Raw genomic sequence first — 26897 nt, forward strand, 5'->3', positions numbered from 1 at the left:
GCTTTCAAATATTTTATGACACCCCAAGAGTTAATTGCTGCGGAAGTCACCCGTGATGTACCGACGTTTGATCATTAAAATATTACGTAATATTATCTTAAAATTTTTAATTTTTAGCACAAGAATACTGTAGTCGGTTACGAGTCTCGATCTCAGCGATCTTTTTGCACTTTCAGAAATTTTATGATCCGTTATTTTTGTAGTGTTATTCAGTTTGATGGTTGTTTTTTTATATAAATACTTACCGATTCCGATTCGGAAGATAAGTCTATTAACTATAAATCAAACTTTCAAACATCAAAATGAAATTGTATATGAATTTCAATGTGAAAGTAATCCAATCTGACTAAAGTACATCTCCTATTACGCTACGCATAGGATCTGAAAACGACCTATTCATTGCCTCGTTCTGACGGCCCTTTCACTAGCCAATCAGAGCCTAGCTTACAAAATCTTGCAAATCTACCTGTAGCATTGACTTTTGATATTTACAATTCTTATGTCGTAATGTATCAGATAGCCGGTTAGCTCAGTCGGTAGGCCACTTGCTTTGTAAGCGAGGGGTCCCGGGTTCGAGTCCTAGAATAACGGCATATTTTTCTTACTCTTTGACAATCGAACAAGTCGTCTGATTGGATAACATAAAAATAGCAATAATGGAAATCCAAAATATACAGAAGACGTATGTGAATGGGTCGTTCTCAGATCTTCGTTTAGAAGATCAAGTACTTTAGTCAGATTGAAAGTAATCCAAAACAGAATTTTATGCCTAAAAATATATATTCCCGTACTTTAACACTTTATATCTTCGAAACTCAAAGAGAAACTACAATAAATTTTGTATCATCGGAGAGAGAATTTAAATTGCTACAAACTTTATATTGACAAAAATAATGTCAAACTTACAGAAAATATTAAAATAATGACATTTTTAACATAAGTGTGTGTAATCATAAAATAATGCCAACACCTCTGTTCAGATAAGACAGTCACCTTTATCAGCCATATACCGATTATTGATTATTGATTATCACTTATCAGTGTTATGTAAAAGAGGTTACTTTGGCTTCTGTTCTGTGTGGTAAAGGGTTAAGCTGCTTTCTCATTATACACTGCGTAACTGAAATTAACAAAGCAATCCACATACATTCGTTATTAAGGTATTTCATTATTATCAAATTTTCACCACCTAAATGATTGCAGATGACCAGCTTTGATCTTTTTAAAACACATACATGGACTTACAAAACTTTATATAGGAGCAATGAAACTGAGGTCCTGGCACAGACTTAGATTATTATGAATTAAGACCTCTTCATTTATTTTTTTCAACATACATGATTATCTTTATACCTCATGCTTGACAACAAAACCCATATAGGTCAAAATAAAACTGAGGTCAGGTCTCTGTGCATACACATCACAATAAAACTGAGATCACATAATTACATCATTAAGACAACTTTATACAGATGCTTTAAAGAATTAAACAATAATAACTCTGAGATGGTTTAATTTATCAAGCAGGATGCTTTTTTTTGGGTGACTATTAAAAGAATAGGTAGAGCTATTGGACTTACCCGTGAGTTGGCGTCCATGTCCCCATTTGGTTAAGTTTTTGTTTGTAAGCTGGCATTCTCAGTACCCACTAATGGGAATGGATTGAAACTTCACACAGTTGTTTACTGTCATGACTTGACATATATTGCACAGTTTTCATAATTCTGCTTTACATTTTTACAAAATTATTCCCCTTTTTCGACTAAGCAGTTTTTGGGGGCAATGCCCCCAGATTTAACAAACCGTCTTTCAATTTCAAAACAGAAAACAAGTTCCAAAGTATTTGCCAAACATAACTTTCATATTGCATTTTGCAATTATATTTTTGATCCAGATATAATTAGATAGATCTACACATTTTATATTAACAACAGTATGTGAAGAAAACTAAACTGCATTATAAATATAAATTATAATAGATCTTCTTAAGCGTAAGAATAATAAAGACGCTTGGTTTGATCACGTGATCGCTTCTGAAACGGACACTTGTTTTGATCATGTGACCTATTCTGAAATCCAATAACTAGTTTCAATACGTTAAAAAAATGTGTTCATGATTCTATGTGAAAATAGCAACTACTAATGAATTGCAATGCCACTGATAAGCCGATAGATTATTGACTTTTTCATGCTGTGCCTCGGCACTGTTGTGGATGTGTATTACCTTATTTAGAAACTTGATCAATTTGCGGCGATCAGTACCGTTTATCAGAAGGCGAATCGATAAATATGCGGCAACATCCTATAGATCTGTTAAAATATCTTTTCTGTGCAGGTGTTATTTCTAAAATATTATTTCAGAAAATACAGTGCTGAAATGAAATACTTTTCGCATGTCTAAGAAAATATTTTCAAGAGATATGTTATTTATAATAATTAATACTCTATAAAAGATAATAATAACAAGAGGGCCATGATGGCCCTATATCGCTCACCTGTTATCATTGCACTTAAGGACAAGTCTTCAAGGTCAAAAGATCATAATAGAAATCAATCAAAAGAATTATGAGAAAATATAGTTGAAATTTTCTTTAAGTAACTTTAAAAACAAGATTTGAAAACTTGTTGTAGAGGTCCACTAGGCAATGCTACATGTCAAATATCTAAGCTCTTCTGGTTTATTTTTAGAAAATTTTGAAGATTTTTCTATGTACAATCAAGTAACCCCATGGGGCAGGGTCAATTTGACCCCAGGGGTCATGATTTGAATAAACTTTGTAAAAGTCTAATAGGCAATGCTACATGTCAAATATCTAAGATCTAGGCCTTCTGGTTTATTTTTAGAATTTTTTAAAAAGATTTTCCTATGTAAAATCAAGTGACCCCTGGGGCGGAGTCAATTTTGACCCCGGGGGACCAGGTTTGAACAAATTTTGTAGAGGTCCACTAGGCAATGCCACATGTCAAATATCTAGTCTCTAGGCCTTCTAGTTTATTTTTAGAAAATTTTTGAAGATTTTCCTATGTAAAACCAAGTGACCCCTGGGGCGGGGTCAATTTTGACCCAGGGGGTCATGATATGAACAAATTTTGTAGAGGTCCACTAGGTAATGCTACATGTGAAATATCTAAGCTCTAGGCCTTCTGGTTTATTTTTAGAAAACTTTTGAAGATTTTCCTATGTAAAGTCAAGTGACCCCTAGGGCGGGGTCAATTTTGACCCCCGGGTCATAATTTGAACAACTTTACTAAAGGTCCACTAGGCAATGCTACATGTCAAATATCTAAGCTCTAGGACTTCTGGTTTTTGAGAAGAAGATTTTTTAAATATTTTCCTATGTAAAATCAAGTGACCCCTGGGGTGGGGTCAATTTTGACCCCGGGGGCCATGATTTGAACAAATTTTGTAAAGGTCCACTAGGCAATGCTACATGTGAAATATCTAAGCTCTAGGCCTTCTGGTTTATTTTTAGAAATTTTTTGAAGATTTTCCTATGTAAAATCAAGTGACCCCTGGGGCGGGGTCAATTTAGACCCCGGGGTCATGATTTGAACAATTTTAGTAGAGGTCCACTAGGCAATGCTACATGTCAAATATCTAAGCTCTAAGGCTTCTGGTTTTTGAGAAGAAGATTTTTTAAGATTTTCTTATGTAAAATCAAGTGACCCCTGGGGCCGGGTCAATTTTGACCCCAGGGTCATGATTTGAACAAATTTGGTAGAGGTCCACTAGGCAATGCTTCACACCAAATATCTAAGCTCTAGGGCTTCTGGTTTTTGAGAAGAAGATTTTTAAAGTTTTTCCTTTCGGTTGCCATGGCAACCAGTGTTCTGCATGGAATTCAATTCTTTGAACAATTTTGAAAGGGGGCCATCCAAGGAACATCCCTATGAAGTTTCATCAAAATTGGCCTGTTGGTTTAGGAGGAGATGTTGTTTAAAGGAAAGTGTGGACGGACGGACGGACGGACGGACGGACGGACGGACGGACAGACGGACGGACGGACGGACGGACGGACGGACGCCGGACGGTGAGCGATCACAATACCTCACCCTGAGCACTTTGTGCTCAGGTGAGCTAATAAAAATAAAATAAAAAACAGTGGTTTACTTGAAATAGAATAGGTAGAAAAAAATTCATTTCTTATTTGTCAGTTTGAATTTATGACTTATTTGGTTCGGGGAATTAATTTGACAGTTTGATTTATTGTAATTATTATCTAATCTAATAATCGTCAGTAGATTTTTTCTCTCATTGTTCGAATTCGTAAAGTCAACTATCAACAGATTACAGTTGTACTTTACACCAACTATTAAGAACATTTTAAAGCTTAAAGGCATATTTATGTACTTGGTCGGACCGTCCTTATTCGTGATTGTATATTATGTATAATTATATATTTTGATCTCGAAATCAGCTGTAAATCGTTAATCAAAATGTCTTGTCCACAGAAGTTGCATAAAAATGAACTGAATTTCAAATAGTTACTAAAATTTAATACGCAATAGCACGATGCATATCCGTATCGGCAGACTCTTTGCGAAATATGCTTTATCGGCGGTTTCTTGCGTGGGCACCGGCGATTCTTTGCTATAAACAGGTTGGCAGTTATAAAAAGTCAGATAAACACACCAAATTAATTAAGCTATAATGTTTCCAGATAGTCATTAGCCTAGAGCCTCTCTGTGCGTAATGCAGAAGGCCTGCCTGTGCAAAAAAGAAAACAAAAAACAAAAGAAAGTATGCTGAGAGACCGCCGGTGCCACGACAAAACCGAAAGTAAGTGGTTTTGAAAAATTCCATTTACGTTTCGGCCTATCTATCTTTATTATTTGGAAGAATATTGATAAATGAATACAAATAGTGTGCTTGATATGTATGATATCAAAGCAAAAAATGGTTAAAGACTGTGGAAAAAACGGGCTAGTGTTCCATGTCAGTACACCATCAACAAATTTCATCGAGTTGCGAGCAAAACCGCTGATTAACTATACAACACTATAAAACATAGAAGAGACAATCTTATGTTCCGTGCTCTATTTATTTTTGAGCAGCATGCCTATGATCGTGGATGGCAGCTCGACTTTTCGCCTCCCATACCAACCTGGGCACTGTTTATAGCAAAACATAGCCGGTGTCGACGCAAAGAAACCGCCGATATAGCAGATTTCGCAAAGAGTGGATATGTACTGTGAATTGGAGAGTATCCTGAATATACATGTCATCTAGGGAAGGTTTGAATCCATGGAGATGTTGTCAAAAGTTATGGCATCAGAATCTTGCGGGCATGCAGTAATTTCAATAGCAACCACCACGACACGGCAAATCAGGGGAGATTTTTTTTTACTTTTTCCTGAAATCCGACCTCACTGTAGGGCCAATAGAAACGCACTTATTCTGGAAAAGTACAGCATTTCCCAAACTGAACATGTACCCGATTCTTTAGTCTAAAGATCAGAACATTATGTACATGACGTGTTTAACATATAATATTCGAGAAATCCTTGAAAAAGGACCAAAGAAAAAATTCATTCCCAGATTTTTATATTAAAAAATAAAAAGGGCATATACGCTGATCAAACTGGTATTTATCTGCAGAAAAATTATCGTTTAACGTAAAAAGTGCGCTAAATACTGTTATAACTGCACGTACATATATGTGTTTCATCATTTTTCAGACCGAGTAATTTTTGCTATGGGAGGTAATCCGCAATTCCGCGATGATAACTTGCCGCAGGTGCCCGTTATATTTTGGCCTCATTTTCTTGGTAATTATCCCTGCAGATGTACTTTTATGTTACCAGTTTAATGTATTTCATCTATCTGAGGGTGCAAATGGTTTCTGATGGCGATATTCGAAGCCAGAACCACCAGAAATTTTGTTCTTTTTTCACGGGCGTTTCGTATCCCCATTTTCCTGAACCTAACTGTATACGCCAGTTCGGTAGGTTCATTGATATGACGAATCACGGTTTTCATAGTGTTTAATCTATTTTTTATATTATGATATTGATAGTTTGAAATACAGGTGTATATCAAATAACCTAAAATTGAAACAGACAATGTTATTTTGATCAACAAACAACAAACAAATGAATATTAATATCATCATATATCATCTATGTTTTTAAGAAAACCGTTACTGAACTTTAGCAATAGTTGGAATGGAAAAAAGGTAGATCTGTAAAAATATTTTTACAGGTGTTTGTGTGTTAACTAATGACGACTCCTTATTAAAATGATGCTTATTTGTAACAAAAAAAAAACAAAATTCCTGACTTTTCTAATTGATAACTATTGTACACAATAGAAAACATAGCCTAGATTTTTTCAATGTCAGTTCAAGGAAATCCTGTTCCTTTGAACTTTTACATATTGGACTATTTTGACTTTCTTTCCAAACTTTCATAAAGTGTAACAAAGTTTGCCTGTTTCTGTTAGACTGTCAAGAACACATGATATTAGGACATAGAGTGCAAACAGAAGTATTGAAGAAATTGAAATACATTCTATAGTTTTATCTTTTTCATTTTATCAAATCTGGCAACGAAAGTTTTTTGTTTGTCGATGAACAACTGCTATTGAACAAGGCTAGATTTTTTATCTTTACCTTTTGAACAAAATATAGAAGTGTATTGAACACAAAGTTAATAAATGTTATTGTTGTGCACTGTTAAAGTTGTGACCACTCCATTTCTTGCCACACACAAGTGCATTACATAATGTCTGCTTGTACTTCCCTGGCATGAATGGGTTACATCAAGTCTTGAAACTGCAAAGCATTGCCCCCATCAGTCCTCTCAGTACTTTGATTATGTAAGCTGGCAGGTATCTCAGTACCCACTACTTTTGAATAGTCTAGCATTGCTGTCCTCTGACAGCTCTTGTTACATATACATATCTCTTTATACTTGCATGCATGACAACTGGGATATCCATATACTCACATGCATGACAACAGAACATGAAGAAAAAAAAAACAGATCCATCATTCATGATGTTTTATACCTATATACATGATGACTACAGCTGCAGCAGGGAAATCACATCCTGTGTTTTATAGTTTCTTCAATACATGGAAACATTTTTTGAATGAACAGTTATTGATTGAACATGCAATTAAGTGATGATAGCACCCTGATGACTTTTAGGCATGTAATGCATTGAACAATTTACCATTAGCTGGAAACATTATCACCAAGATAACAGGCTTCAGATTAGTGTTATTAGACATATCTCTCAGCTACTTTTTCACATAATATTAAGGTTCTTTCTGCTTGCAAAAGATTAACTAAAACTTTATAATTCCAGAAGATTATGCTATGGTTTGTTGTATTCATGATAGTGTGGAAGGTCATGAAACTGAATCTTGAGACCACTCTTAGAAATGCAGCATTGTTATTGTTTCATTTCAAAATTGAGCTCAAAATATCAACCAATCAGAGGGAGGGAGGGGGGCAATTTAATGGTTTTTAGATTGATCTCAAAATGTTACACTTTGGGCTCTGAGGGTTATAAAGCATGTTACACTTTAAGTTCAGGATTATAAAACATGTTACACTTTGGGCTTTGAGGATTATAAAACATATTTACACTTTAAGTTCAGGATTATAAAACGTGTTACACTTTAGGTTCAGGATTATAAAACATGTTGCACTTTAGGTTCAGGATTTTAAAACATGTTACACTTTGGGCTCTGAGGATTATAAAACATGTTACACTTTAGGTTAAGGATTATAAAACATGTTGCACTTTAGGTTCAGGATTATAAAACATGTTACACTTTGTGCTCTGAGGATTATAAAACATATTACACTTTAGGTTCAGGATTATAAAACATGTTACACTTTGTGCTCTGAGGATTATAAAACATGTTACACTTTAGGTTCAGGATTATAAAACATGTTACACTTTAGGTTCAGAATTATAAAAACATATTACACTTTAGGTTCAGGATTATAAAACATGTTACACTTTAGGCTCTGAGGATTATAAAATATATTACACTTTAGGTTCAGGATTATAAAACATGTTACACTTTAGGTTCAGGATTATAAAACATGTTACACTTTAGGTTACGGATTATAAAACAATTGTTACACTTAAGGTTCAGGATTATAAAACATATTCCACTTTGGGCTCTGAGGATTATAAAACATGTTACACTTAAGGTTCAGGACTATAAAAAATATTCCACTTTGGACTCTGAGGATTATAAAACATGTTACACTTTAGGTTCAGGATTATAAAACATATTCCACTTTGGACTCTGAGGGTTATAAAACATGTTACACTTCAGGTTCAGGATTATAAAACATGTTACACTTAGGTTCAGGATTATAAAACATATTCCACTTTGGGCTCTGAGGATTATAAAACATGTTACACTTTGGGCTTTGAGGGTTTTAAATCTGAATCTTTAGATCAGTCTTGAATTGTTTTTTTCTGCAAATTTGAAATAGACCAATGGCAAAGCCACTTTCTGACATTGATCTACAAACTCATTTTTATTACAATTTACCCTAGACAAGATTGTTGCTGAAACTTTCCATAATGTCATTTTCTGATCCAGAATTATTTACAAAGACATATTTCTGATATATTGGAGACTTGTATAATTGTATGGTATTGATATGGAGGGAACTGATGATGTATGACAAAATTATTAGATTCTGCCAGATTTGTATGCAATTTCCTCCACTGGTATATGATGTTTGTCTTTTTTATGCCCTCGAACGGAGGCATATAGTTTTTGAATCGTCTGTCGGTCTGTCCGCATTTTTCGTGTCCGGTCCATATCTTTGTGATCAATGGATGGATTTTTAAAATAACTTGGCATGAATGTGTACCACAGTAAGACGACGTGTCGTGCGCAAGACCCAGGTCCGTAGCTCAAAGGTCAAGGTCACACTTAGACATTAAAGGATAGTGCATTGATGGGCGTGTCCGGTCCATATCTTTGTCATCGATGGATGGATTTTCAAATAACTTGGCATGAATGTGTACCACAGTAAGACAACGTGTCGCGCGCAAGACCCAGGTCCGTAGCTCAAAGGTCAAGGTCACACTTAGACGTTAAAGGTCATTTTTCATGATAGTGCATTGATGGGCGTGTCCGGTCCATATTTTTGTCATTCATGCATGGATTTCAAAATAACTACGCATGAATGTGTGACACAGTAAGACGACGTGTCGCGTGCAAGACCCAGCTCCGTAGGTCAAAGGTCCTAAACTCTAACATCGGCTATAACTATTCATTTAAAGTGCCATCGGGGGCATGTGTCATCCTATGGAGACAGCTGTTGTTTCTTGTCTGTAATTGTGTAATGATAATGGTACCTTGGTGCATCGGAACTTGGAGCATTTTATATTATATTATGTTTTAAGCTTGAGTACATTTATACAATACTATTATTTGAACTGCTTTGCTTTAATCCAGATAAACCAGTCTGTATTTTAAACTTTAACCAATTCGGATCAGTTGATTTTCACCTTTGTATGTGTGTGTGTGTGTGTGTGCGTGCGTGCGTGCGTGTATGTGTATAAAATAATGGCCTTCAGTAACAGGAAGTAAAAAATAAATATTCACAGTAATTCATGTAAAGTGAAGTTTAAGTGGATGCAAGCAAAATTAGTGGAAAATATTTATGGAAATAGTACTTGCAATTGATTTTTTTGAGAACAGTAATGGGAGATATATTTTTTATATATGAAATTGTGTTTCAGTTATAAGGGAGCTACCATTGAGTTAAGTAGACTTCGTGGCCCCAGAGCTCACAAGCATTTTACTCTGCAAAAACTGTAAGTAGCAGTAAAAGTTAATGAAAACAAAAGATGTCTGTTTAGATTCTAACTAATTTGACAGATTATGTCTACTTCCTGTTATTATTGTTGGCAGTAATGAAGTTATTAGTACTATATTAGTTTGATTTTAAACACAGCTTGAAGTTTCTTTGCTTGTCTGTTTCTATTTTATGTTTATTTGAGAGTAACTGATAGCTTAAAGGCACTTCTTTACAGAAAAATGGTGAAAAATAAAAAAAGTCATGTTCATGGTAATTCGGCTTTAAATTTATATTTTATTACACCAGATTTATGTAGCACCCTTTTCATGATAAAAATGTAGAGCATACATACATTTAGGCAGCCACTCAAGGCATCAGATTAATCCTTTCTAGTACAGACAAGAGTTATCTGACATGAGGGACAGAATGAGAAATACGGTATCCCACCATCCCACCAGAACAGAAAGAGAGAAATCTTTTAAAAACAGAATGGCTTAGCCTAAGCTGTTTAAGCCAAAGCTGTTTAGGAACAGACAGCATACAGAGTATAGCACTAACAGTCTCTTAAAACTGTCATTCTTTGGAAGAACCAGTGGCATTAAGAAATCACAATAGTAGTGAATAGTTGTATTAAAACCAGTGCAGAATTTTGATTTTCTTTGTCATTTCAAAAGGCTCTTAACTTACTTAAAAGCATTGACTTTTGTACTTTAAAAGGGCATATTATGCTGACAAATTTATAGCAAAAGCCACTTCCACAATATACATGTTGTACTTCAGTTAAATTTTATATTTAAAAATTGTGGAAGAATCACGGTAAGAAAAGAGCAACTGTACGACAATGCATCTAAAAATAATACATGAAGTGAATTATATGCCGAACTTGAAACTGCTCCGCTTTAAACTTCCAAGAGACTTCAAAGTTACATCATTAAATCTTCCAGTCATCAGTAGCTATCACATGAATTATTTGTATGGCAAAATCATTAAATGCTTTTATCAAGGAACTATAATGTTTGTTTATGAATCAATAAACTTACAATTTCTATTAAGGCCATGGCAGGTCATGTGTACATAAAATGAAACAAAACCAAACCAAAGCTTCTTTTCAGAAACACATGTAGATAGTTACATTAGAACAGTTCAAAAATCTTTACATATAAATGATGGTCCAAACTCCTCTCCTTGACACTAGAGTACATTGAACTGTATCTTCATAGCAATTAAGTTCATCTTTCTAAACTGTTTTTCACTGTTGTAAATACTATTATTTTCTTCTATTTGTTATTTCTATCAAGAATTTTGTTTGTTCTGTAGATATTATGCATGTAAATATCTGGAGGCCCACATGGAAGATTGGGTTACACAAATGTGTAGCCTCTGCAAATAAAGATGTTATTACTGTTATTATGTCTTTTTCAGAATCAGTTAGTATCTTCACATATTAGCTGAATTTTTATATGGATCTATGGGTGAAAATATACACTATTTGAGTGCTGAAACGTAGTTACGTGTAAAAGAAACAAAATAAATATTATAGGAAAAGGCCAAATTTCATTCCCAAAGAATTTCAAATTTTATATGCTTTTGTTTCATTTTCAGTTTTTGTTTCAGCTTAGTAGTCCAACTAATTTGATGCGATCTTAGGAAATATTGAGATAATTTTTTTCATATGGGCAATATCCCCACTCACGTCACACTCGAAAGACCAAAATGAAGCAATTTCCAATGAAATTTTCATCGCTGCCGACGCTTTACATGCTATAGGTTTAAATGTCGATTATTTCACGAATTGGCCATAAACTCAAATAAAACTTACATCTCACGAAATATTCAATTCCTCATTGATTTATGTAAAAATTATCAAATAATGTCCAAAATTACAAATTTTCTGGTGATTTAAACCTATATATGTATTACTACACACGATTAACGTTTACCACGTGTCTACACGCCAATATGCGCAAGCAATAAAACCAATAACTTTACATGACTGTGTACCGTGATTTATCCTCCATTATTTTGGTCCTTCAAAGTTTTGACGTTTAGATTGCCCATAACAAATATAAAACAATCTGAACATCGAATTATTTTGACTAGCTTAGTACGTGAAAAACCTTGTTGAAAATGTTTGTTTATTCAGTTTCTTTTCCTGTTCAGTTTCATTGCATATTATATAAAACTGTATTTACCTTTATCATGCTGGACACAATTGATTCTGCCTTTGCGACCAGTGTAGATCATGATCTGCACTGATTGCTATTCAGCTAGTATCTTTTTGGTAAGCACTAGGGGTGGGCGATAAACCGCGGTAGACAGGTTATTGCGACGTTTTTTCCGACAATACGATATTGCGATATGATTTTCGAATACCGGTTATTTTATAACATTAAGTAACACTCACATAAACCAAGAAGATTCACACAAAAAAATCCTTTTCTTGCCAGCACGATTCAACTTTGTTTTCATTTTTCTCCTTTCATTTCCGGTGCAGGTAGCAGACTGGTTTACAGCTATTTTACGGACCCAATTCCACATAATAAAACCAATAAGAAAATTTAGATAAATATAATTTCGTATTTGTCAGAGACTCATTTGTAATTTTTCTATCAACTAGAATTTATTATTCATACAACAGCTATACCACTTTCCTCATTTATAATCAGTGAATTGAGCAACCTGTGTTATATGATTGTATCCGTAAACCGAATGTAGTGCACAATAAACTAAATAATATTTTGACGCAGTCTACTTTCGCTTTTGAATATCCGGTAATCGGCATCATATAGCAACATGTCGGACTTCGAGATTGTTGAAAATAAAGGCAAAATCATCAACAGTTAATAGTATTTGTGTATGACAAATTGACAATACTCCCCATAATCTAGTCAAAACTTTTTATTTTTTTGTTTACTGGTATTTTTATTTCTTGAGAAGGTGGAGCAAACACTTGTGTTGTTGATACTAGTCATTTTACTCATTTTTAATTGAATAAATTTGAAAAAAAAAAAAACAGTATGATTCATCATGTTTTTGTTCATTAAATAACTGGTACAATATATGGGTGGTTTTCAAAATAATGAAGCTTTTTCTTTTCTCTCACCTTACTTTAATTCAGTTTAGTTTTAGAATGTATATTGGGACAAATTATATCCAACTCAATGTAGTCAATAAATGTGTGCAATTTCAGCTTAATGACTCAAACAGTTTTAAAGTTATTTTAAATTATATAGCTAATTTTGTCCCCTGTGCACCCAAAAAAGTGTGACATTTTAAATGAAGTATAGTTTTCAACTGTGGCTTACTTTTTAAAACCATGCTTTATTGTTACAGCTTTGGCTTTTTTGTGTAACTTAAACTCTGCACATTTAAATAAAATACTTCTTTTCATTACCTACATCTTATTGTTACCAATATTTCACATCTTGTGATGGAACCCCCTTCACAAAAAATAGTGAAAAAAATAACTAAATTTAAATGTTGAACACTACAATTTCATAACCCTATTACTTTTCTAAAGTCTTAATGTTTTTCTAAGATCTTTATCCTTTCAGCTGTGAAGACACAGTATGATTTTTTTCTTTAATAAATCAACTTTCTCAGAAACTTGATGGATGTCTATACACCTAAAAATGTCCCCTGTGCACCTTTTCAGTTGTTAAGAGTCAGATTTCTTTTATTCTTTAAATAAAATGGGATTTTACTTTATTTTCCTTGAAAGGGAGTAACAACAGATACAAAAGCAGCGTTCAACTTCACATATTACTGACTGTTAAACATTCACAGAGCCAAAAGTGATGTCCCCTGTGCACCCTTTTTTGACATATATCAATTATCATAGCATTACAGTAATTTGTGGTGGCAGTTCTATATTCTTAGCAGTGTGAATGCAAAATTTAGGCATTACTTTATAATTTAGCATTATATAAGAAACCCTGGACAATTTAAAATTCATTGTTTGCATTTTCTTCTGAAGTTGCCAATTTTCAAGTTTAAAAGTGGAAACATCAATTTTATTGCTTCTTAAGCTCTTAAGTTTACCTAAATATGTAATGTTCACTAGTAAATATTGTGTAGTTAAAAGAATTTTACTTACCATGAACATATTCTATGAATAAATATTTTGATACAATTTGTCCCCTGTGCACCCTTTTTAGTAACATTATAAAGTATGTATGAATTTTACTATTCCATTTTATCATGCATGGCATTTTGTCATTTTTCTACTATGAATAAGCATTGCATGTAAACTAAATGATTTCAATGTGTTAGTTATGTATAAAGTCACTTATTTTTTCATTTAAAGCATTACATTCTGTTGAATTTTCATGTTTTTGTAGTGAAATTTTTCAATTTTGTAGTTATTATATGGAATAAACTATTTTTTAATAGTATTTGTCTAAAGTTGATTACCATTAGTCTTTTTATGAATAGAAAACTAATAATGGATGAATATTACACTGATCTTCAGTATGTGTCCCCTGTGCATCTGTAAAATAACTCAATTTTGAGCTGACAATTCTAGAAATTAGAATTACTGGACATTCTTGAAATTTGGCATGTGGTTTATAAACATGCAAAGTGAGAGAAAAAAATAGGTTTTATAATTATATGTTAGTTATTTTGCATTCAGCAACAACTTTTCTAGGTAAAGTTTTATTTTCATGTCAGATTTGTGCAGAAAGGGTGATTTTAAAAACCAATGTCCACAAACATATGATTAAATAAGTTTCAAACCATACACATACACCCATTACTTATCATTTATGTTGAAAAAATTACTGTTATACATATTTCCTTGTCATAAAACACTGCAACATTTATCACCCATCTTATGGGAAAATCACTGAACTTTCAAATTAAAGGCTGAAATATTTTCTTATTGGCATGTCTCAACACTTTCTGAGAGTTATTTCCTTCAAATTTGAAGTATTTGCTATCATAAAAAATAGGTGACCACCCTAAGAAATAAGTTTGAATTTTCAACCCCTATGTCACACTTTTGCTTCATTATTTTGAAAACCACCCATATCCCAGTATATTGCAATATCCACATACAATATTGCAATATATCGCAATACCAATTTTCGTGGCAATACCCACCCCTAGTAAGCACCCCTATTAATGGTTAATGGTACTGTCCAAATTGGAAGATGGACAAGTTCATTATAGAAATTTAGCAGAGTAAGGGTTAGACCATGCTAGAAACAAATTATCAGCTAATAATAGAGCCTGCAGGTTCAGTGCTAGGTGAATGTTCTACATGGCCTTCAACAGTTACTGTACTTGTTTTACATCTTCCTCCATAAATTAAGGAATTTGTAAAATACAATTAGATGCATGATATGTAAGATACTGATTCAAATTATATTTTAAAGTTGGGGTGTAGAAGTCTTTCATGTAAGGAACCTATCGGTGGTTCTACCCGGGTGCCGGCCTGTGCCTGACACAATGCCTGAAGGGGCACTGGACTTCCTCCACATTGAAAAGCTGGAAAGTCACCATAATTATGTCCTAAAATTGTGTCTGTTTGATGTTAAATGTATTATGTTAAGCTCAACAAAAAAATGCAAAGGACTGAAGCCGAAAAAACAGCACCTATCTAGAGAAAACAGAAACAGAGAAAACCTGACAAAAGTGACTGCAGCAGATGCTCTTGTTTAATCTGTGCACCAATCTACATATAAATAAATTGCTCTTTATTAAGATGGGATAATAACTGCCAACCATCAACCTATTGGAAAATAAATTTGATAGTATCATTCAAATTGTCAGACTTATCTACCTTTTGCAAATGAATAAAAACATGTTAATTACTTACTGACATCATTAATGACAATCTGTTTGCTTGAAGAGGAGTTTCATATCAACAAGTAAATACGAAACTGTTTGTTTTTGATAGAAATAGTTAATTTCAAAATTTCCTGCTTATGATATTTGATTGACAGAAGATAAGAACATTAGCACATGTCATTAATTATATCACTGAGAGCTTCATAATTACAAAAGAGTTTTTTGTTTCAAAGACAGCATAATGGATAGAAAGAGGTCTGTTTATTAACACCTTTACTGACGTTTAATATCTCAGATAGAGATTCTGATGAAGGTGGTGATTATTTATGCAAAAACAAAAATATTTAGGTATGTTCTAACTTAAACATATGTAATATTAAAGAGAATATTTTATGCTGACTAATAGCTAAACATTGAAGCACATTCCCCAAAGTTCACAACCAGACTGATCATTTAAAAATATAAATGCAGACATCTAAACTAATTACTCCTATAAGATGAATCTTGGGAGATTTTTTGTACTGTTGCCCATAAATCCTAAATAATCAGATTTTCTTTGGCAGTGATTAAGTTACTCTGTATATACATATAATATTATATTAAAGTACAAAATGTATGTTTAAAACATCAAACTAAATGAGCAGCATTTCTAAGGTGTGATATAGCTAGATGTTTTATTACCGTATTTTCCCGAATTAAGGCCCCCCCTCTAATTAACGCCCCCCCCACCCGTTTTGGAGGGGGAAAAAAGTCAACAAGAACGAAAAAAAATCACCTACCTCATTTTTATAAGTCCACATAGTAAGTAATTTACAGTAAGTATCCAATGTATTAAGAATTAAACACACTTTTAAACAGTACATGTACCCTAAATCCAAAACGTTTAAGTACGGTACATATCCAATCATCAAATAGAAAGTTAAACGGTAAATCCATTTTTGATTTGTTTTTGCACCACCCGCGCACAAGCTTCCTGTCGACTTTAAACAAATTTGCGGCAAAGTGTTAACCTTTTCTTCGGCAGTTATAATAACTTTTAATTTAAAAGCCGGCACATAAGCAGCGTGTCAAACAACTGACATTGTGTATTGCTACCTGCATGTACTAAGAAAAATATTATCGGAGTACACAGCTGTTTGGTGATGATGACGTAATGTGTAATATCGCGAGCGTGTCACGGAATACATGAGGTACCGTATTTAAATGCATAATTGTAAGACACACTGCATTAAATTGGATGCCAAATAATTACGTTTTGGGGGAATTAAACAACACAGAAACACTTTACAGTTGGTTTGAACGATGTTCTTAAGTTTTGTAAAAAAATTTATTTTTTATTTTTTTTACCTCAAATGAACGCCCCCTCTTTGGAAAATGTAACGCCCCCGAGGGCGTTTATTCGGGAAAATACGGTAAACCCCAACCTTTGCTATAAAAAGAAGTGGGAGGAGCCAAATTTCAAATGGTGGCTGTTTTTTGCAACAATTTTCATCAGAGAGAGTTTTTTCAGGAATTTGATAGAAATAAGTTGTATTCATTTTTTAAAAAAATATGCAGTTGTGGGGACATGTTTTCTGTACACAAAAATGCATTCCTTCCACAAATAATCCATTGAATAAATTAGATACAGCAGTTACAAAATACAAAATATCAAGGTATTTATTGAAAATTTGAATCTGAAACGACCTTTGACCCAAGTCATGTGATGTAAACAACCACAAGATGTATATAACCCACTTGTGTGTATGGAGCAAGAACTATAGTTCACATCATAACAAATGTGTTTACTTTAGATTATGGCAACAATAATTAACTAAGTATGATTGGGGAACCAGAAGACAAAGGATGGTTGAATCTTTTTTTTTTTAATTTAACGTCGCACTGACACATGATAGGTCATAGGCGACTTTCTAGCTTTAATGGTGGAGGAAGACCCCAGGTGCCCCTGCGTGCATTATTTCATCATGAGTGGGCACCTGGGTAGAACCACCAACCTTCCGTAAGCCAGCTGGATGGCGTCCCCACATGAAGAATTCAGTGCCCCTAGTGAGGCTCGAACCCACATCGATGAGGGGCAAGTGATTTGAAGTCAGCGACCTTAACCACTCGACCACGGAGGCCCCTTGATTGAGGAATCTGAATGAACTCTAGAATATGTTACCAGTTCATTGATAGGAGATTTCAATGGCAATTAGTAGTATTATTTGTCTTACTGTCTATTCTTCTACATATTTTATATCAAATATCAGTTTTGTGGCTAAATAATTGCTGCAGTTACCAAGGTGAACAACTACAGTAATATCATAGACATAATTCCTAGTGACCACCAGGAAATCTGATAGATGCTAATCAGACATATGAGAAATGTTACATGTAGTAACAAGTGATTCAGTTCATATAGTTTTCAGCTCCACTGTTTCAAATCTCTAAGTATCAGATTTTTTTATTGCCACCCTTTTGCTGGCTGCAGTGGCAGCATCATCAGCGCTTCTCAAAACTTTCACATGTAGACAGCAAAAAAGTATTAGGCCATATGCTTTCAAACATGTTTTTGAAATCATGAAATGACCTCACAGAGCAAGTTACATAACTCCATAACTTTAATTTGTTAAATTATGCCCTTTTTAGCTCACCTGAGAACAAAGAGCTATTGGGATCACCTTTCAGTGTCCATCATCATTGTGAATCGTCAACAGTTTGACTGTAACACTCTACAGGGCACAATTTTGGCAAAGAGTGCAACCCTCAATAAATTCTGGTGAGTTTGTTACTGGGTCATCTTGGTTCAAAAACTAGGTCGACTAAGGTCACTACGCCATTTGATAGGAAAACCTTGTCAACACTTAAGAGACCATATTTTCCAATTGATCATATAAAACTTTGTTAGAGTGTTTGTCTCTTTGAAGACTTAATGTATCATTTTCAAAACTGGATTACATGAGGTAAAAAAACTAGGTCATTAGGTCAAATCATAGGAAAACATTGTTATCATTCTAGAGGTCAAATTTTCTAATTGATCTTCATAAAACTTCATTAGAATGTTTGTCTCAATGAAATCTAGATCAGCTTCAAAACTGGATCATTTGCTGTCAAAACTAGGTCACTAGGTCAAATATAAAAACCATAATTAAAACGTTACTAACACTCTAGATACCACATTTTCTACCTTATTGAGTCGGCTAAAGGCTGAAAGCCTTTTGACGAGTCCTTGCTGTTCAGTGATTCTCTAAATGGACCGAATAACACTTGAAGGGACGTAGTTCCATTAGATTTCTCAAACTTCAAACAGTTCACTGCATGAATGAAGTTAAGTTGTGTCAATTCCCTTTGCTATGACCAATATACGATGTAATCTGTCATATTTATGACTTGTAATTGTGCAATACTCCAATGTAACTCATTAAGCATAAATGTGCATTTTAAGAATTGCGCAGGCTTACAAAGCTTGGGTAACATCCAGCAAAAGACAAAAAATAGTTCCACAGGGCTCCAGATTAGATGCGTATTAGCGTAAATTACGTATAGAAATAATGCAAATACGCATGTCTAATAATTTCTAAGCGTATAAAAACGTATATAAAATTACAGAAACGCACACAATGCTTTTTTAAAAACAAAATCTGAATCGTCTGGATGCGTTAGGTAACATAGCCGATCAGCCTTAATTCTCCCACATTGAACGTAAAAATGCATCGTATGATTTCTATAAACTTTGCGTGGGTTGAATTTTGCAGTCAGTAAATGGATAAATTATCGGAAGAAGAAGCTCTTACTGGTATGTTTAGTTACTACTGATATTAAAAATGATTTTAATTCTTATTTTTCAAGAAATAAACAAATCGGCGAAACATTAAATTGTATTTTCTTGTAGTTTTTGAAATCGAAAGTAGATCGTCTATGTTTGGCTGCTTTCACGAAACGAAACAACTTTTTTATGAAAAGATTTAAATAAGAGGTAATTTAACCATAAACTTCAATGTCAGATACTGCCAGTTGCTGCTAAATGTCTTCGTATCATCACAATTTGTAAAATATATTGTTGAAAACTGGAGAAAAGTGTAATCATATCCGGATATAATATTTTGGGTAAATATCGAGCTGTGTTATGAAATTTTAAGAAAAAAACTAAAAACAAACTGAAACTGGTAGACTATACTGTCAGTACATCAATCATTAGCTGACTCAGGCCCTTCAGGCCTTTGATCTTTATAAATCATTTTCAGACTGTTTGCCTCTATGAAAGATAGGCCACTTTAAAAACTAGGTTAAGTGAGGTCCAAAACACCATCACTGGCTCAGATCTTAGAAAAACCTTGTTAACATTCAGGAGGCCACATTGATCTTCATAAAACTTTGTCAGAATGTTTATCTATATGCAATCTATGTCATGTTTTGAACTGGGTTACCCAAGATATTAAATTATTTCACCAGGTCAAATCTTAGAAAAACCTTATTAACACTGTAGAGGCCACATTTTCTAACTGATCTTCATGAAACTTGGTCAGAATATACATTTGTTTAAAATGTAGGATAAATTTATAGCCGAGTCACTTGAGTAAAAAACTAGATCAACTCATTGAAAAAAAAACTTGGTAAACTACATAATACATGGTCAGAATGTTTGTCTTTGTGAAATCTAGGCCAAATTAAATACTACATAATACATGGTCAGAATGTTTGTCTTTGTGAAATCTAGGCCAAATTAAATACTACATAATACATGGTCAGAATGTTTGTCTTTGTGAAATCTAGGCCAAATTAAATACTACATAATACATGGTCAGAATGTTTGTCTTTGCAAAATCTAGGCCAAATTAAATACTACATAATACATGGTCAGAATGTTTGTCTTTGCGAAATCTAGGCCAAATTAAATACTAATAATACATGGTCAGAATGTTTGTCTTTGCGAAATCTAGGCCAAATTAAATACTAAGTATAATATGGGGTAGGAACTAGGTCAGGTGAGTGATACAGGACCTTTATGGCCCTCTTAGTGAAAGATTGCATGAAAACATTTTTCTCAGAAACTACTTGACCAAATGTTTTCAAATTCTACAGACATCTTTGACATCCTATCACCAAGTTGCAGTTTACTAAGTTATGTCCCTTTCTTGACGTAATTAGGCAGTAGGGCTTCCAGTATTTGAGCACACTGTCATTAGACAGCTCTTGTTTATGTAATGAAGGCTTTTTGTAATATAAGAATTATACAGACATACAGACAAACAGATAGACAGATATGACATGTGAGAATAACTTTCAAAGAAACATTATAACTTTCAAAGGAATACATAAATGGATTTGTAGGAAGTTTTTGTGGATCAATGTACCAATGTTAAAGATACACAGAGGAACTAAACTGGATTATCTTTGCATGTTATTGCCATCCTGATGTAATAAACTGGTTCATGATAAACTTAAATCTAACAGAATACGTTTCATTTCTTTTCACATGGGACAATACTGGAACAATATCTGTATGTCATTTAAATGGTTATGTTTTCTCCAGATTTTGCTGGTACTATTTTAATCATCAGTTTCGTATTGTAACTTCAGGCTGTTTGGAGTTTCTAGTACAAGCTTAATTATCATTTTGTTTTATTTCAGAGAATGTAATGAGACAAGTATTTTCATTTAGCTTTATTTCAAGATCTAAAGAACATAACTTATTTCAGACATGTAAGTTTGTGAAATGCTTATCAGAGAAATTGTTACAATAATGATAGAATAGCTTTTACATTGTTAGCTTAACATCAGCTGATGGAATGTTGAATTACAAAACACACTTTTCTTTGGCAACAGTAAAGTCCATAATATTTATTACATGGATACAATTTATATGTAAATTTAAAGTAGTTTAAATTTTCAACATATGTCATGTTTTTCTACACCTATTTTCAAACTTTAGAAAATATTTTTCTACACCTATTTTCGAACTTCAGATAATATTCTTAAAATAATAAATTGGTGTTAAACTGGATGAACTGCCCTATCACATAGAACTTAACCTTTCTGACAGAGTTTTTAACCTTAAATTACATTACTTATCAAAACAGTGGCAATATATGCCATAATAATTCTATTTATAGCCCTTGCTCTAATAAACACTTTTCTCTAAAAAAAAGGCGTTTTTTTTGTTTTTTTTTCAAAAAAAAATTAAAAAATACGATGTTATCTAATGAGCGCCCATCCTATAAATCCAATGAAAATAATCCTACCTTTTAACAGTTAAAACAGCAAGTTTACTTATTTCCATTCTGATGTAAAATTGTACATCACTTTTCTTGTCCTAATTCCATATATTTTATATGAACACGGTATTTCAATGCCCCCTCCTTGCACGAATGTTCCTCCGGATGAAGACTGTGGTTCCCCAAGCACTTCAGCTGTTATTTCCATAATAAGTCTGTCACAAAAAAGTTTTGTCACAGGCGGACACAGTCCCTCTGGTACATGTCCGACAGTGGACTCACCGTACGTAACAACAATAGCACTATCACTGTGTTTTCGTTTTCAGGTTCTAATATGCATGTCAGTATAGTTCCGACAGGATGATTATTTTTATAAACATGATAACTTTAACAGAAACTAACACACATGCCGCCATATCATATATACATTTAATATGTATCGACCCAGGTAAATATGTGCTGATGCAAAGGCGCATGCTTTTTGTAATTATGTCACGTCACTAGTCTGGCATTTTGAGACAGGTCCCGCGAGGGAAATTTAATCAATTTTGGATTCAAGGTGCTTTGATCTAAAACATTTTATTTGCTTGAAATTGACAGAATCATGAACAAAAATACTTCATACTATATTCCTGACTTAATCATGTATTTTGTGAGTTTAGCTTGGTCGCATATAGCACCCATCTAGTACGGCCGTTATCGATTTTTGTGCGACTATCACATCATAACTTTCTTATAGTCACTGGTATGTTCGAAAATAGATATTACATCAAGATTTTGAATGATTGCTATTGATTTGTCTCTAATATTCGCAGGGGCATCCCTAACTTTTGAGCCGACCATGTTTCTAATAAACGTCGCCCGAGCTATAAATAGAATTATTACGGTATCCAAGACAACTTTAAACTGTAGCTAAAAGAATGGTTTTGCAAAAAAAAGGAAGAAATAGAAAAAAATGAAAATGTAAGACAATAGGAATCTACAGAAATAAATGTTTGATCTAAATATTCCACAATGCAGACCATGATCAGCTTGCATGCCGATGGTCGATTGTCGCAAAGCAGGGCAGAATCAATTGCCGCCAGCAGGCTAAAGGTTAATGGCTAGCCAGGAAACTGTACTAAGAATTAAGAATTTCTAACAAATTCTTACTGACTTTGAATGATTTTGCTGAATCCTTAATACATTTCCTTAAAGATGCCATTTTTTAACTGTTTGTTCTGTCTTTTATGTAAAAAAGGTTTTTCTTTTATTTCTCTTTATATGAAATGGCATTTGAAATAACTCTAAGGGTGATAATAAAAACTTTTTTAAATGTTCAAGTATCTTAATCCACAACAATTTTGGAGGGGCACTAATCCATTATAACAGCCTGACATTTTGGATAATAAGTTTTATTTTGGCTTTATTTGTTAATGGATTGGTAAGCATTATAAAAAACAACATTTAGACTTAAACATTTTATAAAATTTCTTAAAAAGATAATACAAAATTATAATTTTGACTGACCTACAATAGGAAATGTGGTACATTTTTGACTATGAAGTTGATATTCTTAAATAAATAAATATAATCTTACTGTTACCAATGGAATGATGTATGATTTATATCTGGATATTGTAGAAGAAAGCTGTAATAATATGAAATACCCTGAAACAGAATAGGAACTAACTGAAGAAAACTAATTCACAGTGAACACAGAATGACACAGTTATCCCGAACACTTCTGACAAAGTTGTTGTTTTTGTGTAAACAGAAACCTTCACAGAAAGAAGATTTATAGACATTTCTAGTTAACATCAAAGGAAAAATGGTATTTTGAAAGTTTTTCAATGTCTTTATCAGTGTTTCAATGTTAAAGATACAGAAGAAAGTAAATTGGTTTATCTTTGCCTTTAATTGACAGTCTGTTGTGATAAATTGGTTCATGATTGGTTCAGATCTAATAGAAAACATTTCATCTTTTACCACATGGGGCAATGTTTTATCTATCTATCATTTAAAAGATCTAGTTTTTCTTGCTGTTTTGCTGGAACTAATGCATATTTGTGAATCATTTAATATTATACAAGTTTCTGATGACTTTATGAGAGGGTTGCATAAAGTGTATTTTCACTTCCTGTATATATATTTCTAAAGAAGAGAAATTGATCAGTTATTTTTTCCCCTGTGTTTATTCTGTTTAATGTGTCAACAGTTCTTTGGTAAAGGTTACCTGAAAATTTACATAAATATTCTTTTCTTTTTTTATTATTATTAATTTCAGTACCCCTTAAGGTTTAGAGTACATCATCAAAACACAGAAATATTTGATAAATGAACAACATCTTTACCAACAATCTGTCTGACCATTACATGTTTTGCCATTATTACAGTCCCATACGGTGGATATTTAAGATATTCTGAAAAAGTTGTCCCCCTTTGAAAGTAAATGTCATTTGTAAAGAAATAAAAAAAAAAAATAAACAATTGCTGAAAACAACATTCTGCCTAGTTACTGTGAAATCATTAATATTTGTGGAGGACTAATTTTCGTGGATTTCGTGATTGAATCAATCCACAAAATTTAATCCCAATGAACATGTAAAATTCTCATTCATTTTATGTTTAAAAGTTTAAATCCACGAATTCATATCCCCAGGAAATTGCTGTTTTGACCAAAACCACGAAATTACATGCCCACGAAATTAAATGATTTTACAGTATGTGAAATTTTAGCACTCCAGGGATTATTGCAAATGCATCAAAATGAAGATATGTAACAGTTCTTTGAAAACGGTGAGTTTTTAAAGGCATTGAACTGTCTGAAAGTGTGGCCCCTTCATGCAGCCCTTTTCTGGAATTCAATTTATATATCAGTATACTGACAATTTATATATCAGTGTACTGACAATTTTTTTATAGAGTATTAAATATACATGATTTATATGCTGTTTGATTTTCATTTTAAACAACCGTTTCTTTCTGTATGATTTGGTGCTGTTCGAATTTTTTTCTCCAAATGTAAGGCTATAAGTGTTAAAGAGGTCTGTAGGCCAAAGATTGGCTGGAGATTAAAAGCACTTTAAGGTTTTAATGTGATATTGATTTCTTGGAAGGTTTCAATAGATCAAATGTTTTACTTACAGAAAACATAATGGGGCAATGTTTCATGTGTTAAGTCTGCTTTCATCAATTTTGCTGGAATAATTTTTTTTTTTTTTTTTGCATCATTCTACAGCTTCAGTTTGTTAGTTTTTATGATCTAACTCAAGTTTATCACTTTGTTTTATTTCAGACAGCAATGAGACACATAATTTTACTTTATTTCAAAATCGTGGAATGAGCTGGTTTCTGAAGTATAAGTTCATGAAAGGTAACCAGAGAAAAAGAGAAAGAAAATGTTAACCAAGAAAAAAAGTCACAGCTTTTTTAGTTTCATTAAAAACCCTTTGTTGCTTTGTAGTTCCAAAGGCAGTAATATCTGTAATACAGAAAACGGAAAACAACTATAAAAAGCCCTTGATACCAAGATCAGTGTATGAAACTGTTGTAACTATTGGAAAGACGAAAACACACAAATTTGTAATAGCGTAAATAGCAAAACACGATCTGGAAAACTAGTTATGAATATTTTAATGTGCATGAAAAAGGTATCATTTTATGCAGTACGTTTATTGATGATCCTGTCTAAGTGATATTGTCTGTTTGGCGTACAAGAAGGTTAGTTAGCTGTAGATAATTGTGGCTTACAAAATATTGGCAGTAGTTGTATTGAACATTTGCCAGAGTGGTTGTGTTTTGGGAATATACTTCACAACTGACAGTAAGGATATTCATGTACAGTGGAAATATTTTTTTAAAAGTTGTGCTGGTTTTGGAATAAATATAAATATAAAAGGATGCTTTTAAATTCATAAATATTAACAGGTTAGTTTTTATTATTAAAATGATTTTTGTGTTCCCCTAAATTTTTATAGGGAGCCAGGCACTTACATTTGCCTTTGTCTGTCAATCCATCCATTTTAAAGCCTGTATCCTGCTTATTTCAATATGTTTTTTTACTTAAAGTCACCAAAGAAGTTGTGCACCTAGGGTAAATGTTTGGGATTTCACTCAGTACCCAGACCAGTTTATGTAGTTGGAATATTTTTGCTGTCATTCATTTGCACCCACCTTTTTATGAAAATATCAAAGTTTGCAAAGTTTTATCATTTCTGTTATGTTAAAAACAGGATTCGATCTCGATACATTGAGCAAAAAAAGGCACTACTTGTCACTAAAGTGAGGCAGAGGGGATTTGTCATTGCCCACTTTCTAATCAGTTTAAGTCAAGTTTAAGCTGGTACAGAGGGTTTAATTAGCTATGTCTCCAGACTCCTTTTGTATGTGTATTTGATTTGTCAGTCTGTAGAATGGTGCTTGATTTGTCAGTCTGTCACTTAGCATTTGTCAGTTAATGAATTTGTGAGTATTCATCTTATTTCTAAGTACAAATGTTTGTAAGATTTTTAAATTGATGTATGAATGATCTAGCTGTCATCAGATCTGACATCTACAAATAAATGTTTATTTCATTATCAGTTAGTTAGCCAGGCATATGTAAATTAGTGTCTGATCTGACAACTGCATATCAGTGTTTATTTTGTCATCAGTATGATAGTGTTTGATTTGTCATCTGTAAATTACTGTTTGATCTTACATCTGCAAGTAGTCTTATATAGTGTTTATTTCATCATCAGTATGTTAGTGTCTTAAAGATTAGTCATCTGTAAATAAGAGTGTCTGATCTGACAACTTATTTCATCATCAGTATGTTAGTGTCTGATTTGTGATCTGTAATTAGTGTGCAAGTAAGTGTTAACATCTGATTTGTTGTATGTATCTTGAGGAGAGATTTCATGATCCGGCTGCAGCACTTAATTTGATTGCAAGATAGAAATTACAATTTTCAAGTTGACATAATGCATTATGAATGTCACACTGATAATTTTATCAACTGCAGGAGGCTTTGTACATCTGCTGTACTTCTGTCTAAATGCTTTGTCTTTTAATAGATAACACACAGTAGGCGGACTCATTTGTTCAAGCTTATTTGTCCTCAGTACAGGACTGGAACTTATTTCAATCAGGTTAGCAAAACTT

General features: G+C 33.1%; 1 protein-coding gene across 14 annotated transcripts in view; it reads left to right on the plus strand.

Moving 5' to 3' along the window:
• Positions 1-26897, plus strand: part of LOC123525401 (cAMP-specific 3',5'-cyclic phosphodiesterase 4C-like) — an 831602-nt gene that overhangs the window by 562891 nt on the left and 241814 nt on the right. Inside the window, exon 1 of one of the 14 annotated variants that reach the window (XM_045304434.2) lies at positions 25636-25682. The exons of the other annotated variants lie outside the window; for them this stretch is intronic. The gene's annotated coding sequence lies outside the window, so the exon portion shown is untranslated. Of the gene's footprint in view, positions 1-25635; positions 25683-26897 lie in introns of those variants that run through there. 14 annotated transcript variants of the gene reach the window in all.

Source organism: Mercenaria mercenaria, chromosome 3 (assembly GCF_021730395.1).
Source record: "Mercenaria mercenaria strain notata chromosome 3, MADL_Memer_1, whole genome shotgun sequence".
Classification (NCBI taxonomy): domain Eukaryota; kingdom Metazoa; phylum Mollusca; class Bivalvia; order Venerida; family Veneridae; genus Mercenaria; species Mercenaria mercenaria.